This window comes from Rhinoraja longicauda, chromosome 44, assembly GCF_053455715.1.
Source record: "Rhinoraja longicauda isolate Sanriku21f chromosome 44, sRhiLon1.1, whole genome shotgun sequence".
Taxonomy (NCBI): domain Eukaryota; kingdom Metazoa; phylum Chordata; class Chondrichthyes; order Rajiformes; family Arhynchobatidae; genus Rhinoraja; species Rhinoraja longicauda.
In genome coordinates, this window is record NC_135996.1 from 2,123,583 (window position 1) to 2,131,625 (window position 8,043).

Below are 8,043 nucleotides of genomic sequence, written 5' to 3' on the forward strand. Positions count from 1 at the left end.
AGATAGATAGATAGATAGACTAGCACAAGTGTGCCCGTTGGGCCCGTCCTCGTAGGGTTTCCATTGTAACCGGGAGGGGAGTGGGGGGAGGGGAAGGGGGAGGGAGGGAGGAGGGGAGGGGAGGGAGGGGGAGGGGAGGAGGGAGAGGAGGGGGAAGGGGGGAGGGAGAGGGGAGGGAGGGGGAAGGCGGGGAGGGGGAGGGAAGGGGGAGGGAGGGGGGAGGGGAGGGGGGAGAGGAGGGTAGGGGGAGGGAGAGGGAGGGAGGGGGGGTGTGGGGGGAGGGGGAGGGAGGGGGAGGGAGGGGGAGGGGAGGGGGAAGGGGAGAGGGATGGGTGGAGGGAGGGGGAGGGAGTAGGGGAGGTAGGGTTGGAGGGAAGGAGGGAGGGGGAGTTAGGGGGAGGGGTGAGGGAGGTGGGGAGGGAGGGGGGGAGGGAGTTGGTGATGGAGGGGGAGGAGGGGGGGAGGGAGTGGGGATGGAAGTGGGAAGGGGGGGAGGAAGGGTTGAGGGGGGAAGGGGGACCTCCCCTTTTCCCAGTACCCCTCTTTCCCCCACACCAAGCCCCCTCCGCAACGACCCCTGTTGTCCCCTTCCCCAGTCCCCATTCTCAGACCCCCCCCATTCTCTCTCTCGAGGCGTGCGGCGGAGGTGGGAGGGGTGTGAGGGAGGGGGGGAGGGAGCGGAGGAGAGGAAGGGGGGGGAAGGAAGGGGGGAGGGGAGGGGGGACAGCAGTAGAGCCCTCGTCACCCCGTATTGACAGGCAATGTCGTAAGTCGGGGAGCGTGCCCCATCCCCCCGCCCCCCCCCCCCCACCCCCAGCCGCCGAGCGGAGAGGCGACTGAGACGACATCTCCCGGCGGTACAGCTCTACCAACCTGAGTAATGTCAGATGCGGGGACGGGCGGCGGTGCACGGGTGGAGCGCATTCAAGTAAAGGTCGGGGGGGGGGGGGCATTAGTTAATGTTCCGCGCGGGGGGGGGGGGGATCTGCCCGCTGCGCTGCGGCCTGTGTGCGGTAACGGTGCTGGGCCCGTGCGGGAGGGGGGACGCGACGGATAGTGCGGCGGCGCGCTGGGTCCGGGCGATGGCGGGTGAGGGAGAGGGAAGGTGGGGGGGAGGGGGGGAGGGAGGGCGGGGGGGAGGGAGGGAGGGAAGGGGGTGGAGGGGAGGGGGGAAGGAGGGTGAGGGAGAGGGGGGATGGAGGGAGGGGGAGGGAGGGGGACCTCCCCTTTTTCCCAGTACCCTCTTTCCCCACCACCAAGCCCCCTCCGCACGACCCCTGTTGTTCCCTCTCCCTGTTCCCATTCTCAGGACTCCCCCCATTCTCTCTCCCCCAGACACAGTCTTACTCTACCCCACCCCCCCCCTTTCCCCAGCACACCCCTTTCCCCTACTCTCTCTTGCCCCCAGCACCAACCCCCCCACCCCCGCTTGTCCCCCTCCCCAGTCCCACTCTGCCTCCTCCCACCCCCACTCTCTTCTCCTCCCACCCTCCCCGTCGCCCCCACCGTTACTCTCCCCCACCCCCTTCCCCCCCCCCCCCCCCCCGTGGTCCCGGCGAAAAGCAATTACGGATCGTGCGTGGAGCAGGAGGGAGCTGCGGAGCGCGGCCGTTACTGTGGCGTTGCCGATCCCGGACTACTGGAGACGGATAGGGCGGCGGCGCGCTGGGTCCTTGCGATATCTGGGAGAGGGGCTCCCGGGTGTGGGAGAGAGGAGAGAAGCAAGGAGAGAGAGGAGAGGGGAGCCGGTGATCGCGGGCGGGCGGCTCCTCTAACGGCGTCCATGTCGTTGGTGCGAGTGAGGAGAGGCCGCGCGTGCGCACAGACGCACAGCAGCGCAACGCTGAAAACCTTCAATAAATCAGTTGGAGGGGGGGCAGCGCGAGCTCATCTCACAGGGGCATTGTGACGTCACACGCTGAAGGCCTTCAATAAAAGGCTTAGGAAAACAACGTTTTAACTTTAAAACAGTAACTTAAAAAATATACGACCAAATTAAATAAAAATATCATTTTCCAGCAGCGTTCAGCGTGGTGATTAAGGCGGTGCTACGGTTTACCGTTTTTCCGAAATCAGCCGAAATCAGTGAAACATATATACAAGCAATGCATTTATTCACAAGATCTGAGTTTTAGTAGTATACTAGGCCAAGTGTGCCCGTTGGGCCCGTCCTCGTAGGGTTTCCATTGTAACCGGGAGGGGTGTAGGGAGGAGTGGAGGGGGGAGGGAGGGAAGAGGGAGGAGGAAGGGGACGGGAGGTGGCAGCGTATTTATTTTGTTTCTATCAGTGGTCTGCTGATCCCGACACACGCTCCCACCCCCCCCCCCCCTCTCCGTGTCTCTGCCGCCACCCCTCTGCCATTGCGGCCGCCTGGGATGGTGAGGCTTGGATCAGTGTGTGTGTGGGTGTTGGCCGCGGGCTGCTGGCTCCCACGCTGCCACCTCACGGCTCCACTAGAAGGCGAGCAGGCGGCGAGGTTTGGCGTAGCCCAGCTGCGCCCAGTTGCTGAGGGCAGACACCAGGCCCAGGACCGTCTCCATCTGGATGGGTTTCTCCAGCAGCAGCGGCCCGTTGGCTCGGCCGGCGAGGGGCTGCTCCCGATGGGCCATCCCCACCCCCCGGGTCAGCTCCGTGCGAAAAGACCCCAACTGTGGGCAGGAGAGAGGGGGAGTGAGACAGCAGCACGGGGAGAGATACAGGGGAGAGAGGGAGTGAAGACAGGGGCGAGGGGGGAGTAAGACAACAGCACGGGGAGAGATACAGGGAGAGGGGGAGTGAGACAGCAGCACGGGGAGAGATACAGGGAGAGGGGGAGTAAGACAACAGCACGGGGAGAGATACAGGGGAGAGAGGGAGTGAGTCAGCAGCACGGGAGAGATACAGGGGAGAGAGGGAGTGAGACAGCAGCATGGACACACACACACACACGGGCAATTGCTTCGACTTCATGGCTTGGTTTTTGCTCTGAGATACACTGTCAACAGTGGAACATTATATAGACAGGTGTATGCCTTTCAAATGATGTCCAATCAATTTAATTTACCACTGGTGGACTCCAATCAAGTTGTAGAAACATCTCAAGGATAATCAATGGAAACAGGATGAACCTAAGTTCAAATTTGAGTGTCATAGCAAAGGGTCTGAATACTTAGGTAAATGTGATATTTCAGTTATTTATTTTAATTAGTTTGTAAAAATTTCTAAACATCTGTTGTCGCTTTTTTATTATGGAGTATATGTGTACATTGATGATTAAAAAAAAGAATTTAATCAATTTTAATATAAGGCTGCAACATAGCAAAATGTGGAAAAAGTGAAGGGGTCTGAATACTTTCTGAATGCACTGTAGTAAAGTAACGCTTCAAATCTGCGCGGTGTGAAATATAGATACCAATGATATAACATATAACTTATAACATATAACAACTACAGCATGGAAACAGGCCTGTCCGGCCCCACCAGTCCACGCCGACCATTCTCCCTGACCTAGTCTCATCTACCTGCACTCAGACCATAACCCTCTAATCCCCTCCTATCCATATACCTATCCAATTTACTCTTAAATAATAAAATCGAGCCAGCCTCCACCACTTCCACTGGAAGCCCATTCCATACAGCCACCACCCTCTGAGTAAAGAAGTTCCCCCTCATGTTACCCCTAAACCTTTGTCCCTCAATTCTGAAGCTATGTCCCCTTGTTGGAATCTTCCCCACTCTCAAAGGGAAAAGCCTACCCACGTCAACTCTGTCCGTCCCTCTCAAAATTTAAAAAACCTCTATCAAGTCCCCCCTCAACCTTCTACGCTCCAAAGAATAAAGACCCAACCTGTTCAACCTCTCTCTGTAGCCTAAGTGCTGAAACCCAGGCAACATTCTAGTAAATCTCCTCTGTACCCTCTCCATTTTGTCGACATCCTTCCTATAATTTGGCGACCAGAACTGCACACCATACTCCAGATTCGGCCTCACCAATGCCCTGAACAATTTTAACATTACATCCCAACTTCTATACTCGATGCTCTGATTTATAAAGGCAAGCATACCAAACGCCTTCTTCACCACCCTATCCACATGAGATTCCACCTTCAGGGAACAATGCACAGTTATTCCCAGATCCCTCTGTTCCACTGCATTCCTCAATTCCCTACCATTTACCCTGTACGTCCTATTTTGATTTGTCCTACCAAAATGCAGCACCTCACACTTATCAGCATTAAACTCCATCTGCCATCTTTCAGCCCACCCTTCCAAAAGGCCCAAGTCTCTCGGTAGACTTTGAAAATCTACCTCACTATCAACTACTCCACCTATCTTAGTATCATCTGCATATTTACTAATCCAATTTGCCACACCATCATCCAGATCATTAATGTAAATGACAAACAACAGTGGACCCAACACAGATCCCTGGGGTACTCCACTAGACACTGGCCTCCAACCTGACATACAATTGTCAACCGTTACCCTCTGGTATCTCCCATTCAGCCATTGTTGAATCCATCTTGCAACCTCACTATTAATACCCAACGATTTAACCTTCGTAATCAACCTTCCATGTGGAACCTTGTCAAATGCCTTATATGATCACAATATAGCCACCGTCGCTTCCTACCCGAGGACTCTCCGCACATCGCCACTTACCCAATGCTCCCCACGCTCGGAACTCCCCTTCCCACTTCGCCCGCCGCCCCATGTCTGACTCAGCTACCTGGAGCGGGACATTCCAAAACCCGACTTACCCGCCCAGACTGTTCCGCCCCAATGGTCCAACCTACCCCTTAAAGGGACCCCTCTTCACCACTCCCTTCGCCATGCCCCTTATCGCCCGGATCCACAATCCGCCCGGCATTTCCACTTTGCACCCCTCCGTCAGGCGCCCTCTCCGGCCTCCCCCCCCCCCACTATATCGCCCCCATTAACCACTCTTTCCCTCTGCCTTTCCCCCCTTCTCCCCTCCTTCTACCGACTCCCTTTCGCCGCAAGCTCCCACTTGCTCGGTTGCTCCCTGGCCCAGCACCCCCTGTCCCGGCTCTCTGCCGGTGCCCCTCCCTGGCCGGCTCCCCTCACCCGCAATCCCTCGCCCTCCCAACGTGGACCGCCCCCTTCACACAGACCCCTCTTCCGTGGGCTCCGATTCGACCAGCCCCCAATTCGCCCGTACCAGCCGTGCCCCCATAATCCCGACCACTACTTCATCCACACGTTCCTTGCTCTACCCAACCCAACCCCTCCCCCCCCCCACACGCACACCACCACCCCTTCGTACTGGACTTCCTCCCTCATCGCCACACCTTCCCCGACTCTCGGCACAGCACGCCCCCACTCTCGCCCAACGCAACCCCCCCCCCCCCCCTCCAGTTCCATCGTTCTTCATTCCATATTGCAGTCCGTACCACCCCTGAACGCTTACGGAGGTGGACAAGGGGAATTTCCGAGCTCGCCTCTACCAACACTCCAGGCACCGTCGATCGTGCTCACAGTTACCTGCCGGACAGTGGAATGTGAAAAGGTCTCTCCGCCTTCCAGCCAAGCTGTTACCGAGGAGCGAGAGCGAGATCAGCGAACCCCAATTGCTATTCGTTGAGTGGAACGACCTGAGCTGACGGATGATTCGGAGGCTCATCTCCGAGAGTTGAGAGTTTACTCCGCGATTAGGCCCAGGTCTTGTTCATGTGTTCATGGTGGCATTCACCATTCCTTGTCCATGAGCAGCCACAGTTCTCCCGGCAGTGACGGTTCCCTTGCGTGTATCATCCCCCCCCCCCCCCCCACACCCCCTCCCCGCCGCCAGTGACGCACCCCACACCTGCACTGACGGTCCCCACGCCAGTGACCCTCCCTCGCCTGCGATCCCCGCCCAACACGGCTGCAGGGCATCCTGAAGGGGGAGGGGAACCAGTCAGAGGTCATTGTACACATTGGAACCAACGACATTGGTAAAACGAGGGATGAGGTCCTGAAACAAGAATTTAGGGAGCTAGGTAGAGGATTGAAGTGCAGGACCTTTAAGGTTGTAATCTCTGGATTACTCCCTGTGCCACGAGCTAGTGAGTATAGAAATAGGAGGATAGAGCAGCCTAATGCGTGGCTCAGGGGTTGGAGCAGGGGGGAGGGATTCGTTTTTCTGGATAATTGGGCCTGTTTCTGGGAAAGGTGGGAACTGTATAGGCCGGACGGTCTCCACGTTAACCAGAGGGGGACCAATATCCTGGCGGGGAGGTTTGCTAGCACTGTTGGGGAGGGTTTAAACTAATTTGGCAGGGGGTTGGGATACAGCATGGAGCTAGTATAGGGGGTGAGGAGAAGGAAAATATAGAAGAAAAAACTGGTCAGATGGGGAGCCAGAACAAGAATTCCCCAGCACAATGGGGTAGGGCAAGTCTGAACGGCATTTATTTTAATGCAAGGAGTATTGGAAGCAAGGGGGATGAACTGAAGGTGTTACTGAACACATGGGAGTACGACATTGTTGCCATTACGGAAACATGGTTGAAGGAAGGGCAGGACTGGCAGCTCAATATTCCAGGATATAGAATCTTCAGGAGAGACAGAGAGCAGGTAAAAAGGGGAGGGGTTGTTGCAGTATTAATCAAAGAATCTATTTCTGCTGAAAGAAGGGATGACATATTAGCGGGTTCCTCAAATGAGGCTATTTGGGTGGAATTGAGAAATAGAAAAGGGGCATGCACCTTACTGGGTGTATACTACAGACCCCCAAACAGTCAGAGGGAAATAGAAGAACATATTTGTAGGCAAATCTCGGGGGGGGGGGGTGAAAACAACAGGGTAGTAATAGTAGGGGATTTCAACTTCCCGAATATTGATTGGGATAGCCAAAGTATCAAGGGCCCAGAGGGTGCAGAGTTCCTAAGGGTCATCCAGGAGGGCTTTTTGAGCCAATATGTTGAAAGTCCAACAAGGGAGGGGGCGGTATTGGACTTAATCTTGGGAAATGAGGCCGGACAGGTGGCTGAAGTGTCAGTAGCAGAGCACTTTGGTGACAGTGATCACAATTCAGTGATATTTAAGGTGGTAATGGAAAAGGATAAAGAGGGACCAGAGGGAAAAATTCTAAATTGGGGCAAGGCCGATTTTAATCTGATAAGGCAGAAGTTGGCCCTGGTGCACTGGGATCAGCTTCTCGTGGGGAGGACCGCATCAGAACAGTGGGAGTCATTCAAAGGAATAATTGAAAAAGTACTGAGGAAGCATGTTCCCCTAAAGTTTAAGGGTGGGACAAACAAGTCCAAAGAACCTTGGATGTCGAACGATATAGTAGGATTGATTCGAAAAAAAGGGGGGCTTTTGGAAGGCATAAAGAACTTAAGGCACAGGCATCATTGGAGGAATACAGAAGGTGTAGGGCGGTTCTTAAAAAGAAATTAGGAGAGCAAAAAGGGGCCATGAGATAGCACTAACGGGCAAAATAAAAGAAAATCCCAAAGTGTTCTATAAGTATATCAAGGGTAAGAGGATAACGAGGGAAAGAGTGGGGCCCATCAGGGACCATAGTGGAAAGCTGTGTGTGGAGCCAGAGGATGTAGGAGATGTTTTAAATGATTTTTTTGCATCTGTTTTTACGAGGGAGGAGGGCGATGCGGACTTAGAAATGGAGCAGGAGAGTTGTGATGTTCTTGAGCATATTGCTATTGACAGGGAGGCGGTGCTGGAGGCTCTGGCAGGCTTAAAAGTGGATAAGTCTCCGGGCCCTGACGAGATGTATCCCAGGATGCTGAGAGAGGCAAGGGAGGAGTTTGCGGGGCCTCTGGCACAAATTTTCAGAGCCTCTCTTGCAACAGGGGATGTACCGGAGGACTGGAGGATAGCTAATGTGGTGCCATTATTTTAAAAGGGCAGTAGGGATAAACCTGAGAACTACAGGCCGGTGAGTCTGACATCGGTGGTGGGGAAGCTGCTAGAAAAGATTCTAAGGGACAGAATCAGTCTTCACTTGGAGGATCGAGGGTTAATTAAGGATAGTCAACATGGCTTTGTTAATGGAAGGTCGTGTCTGACTAACTTGATTGAATTTTTTGAAGGGG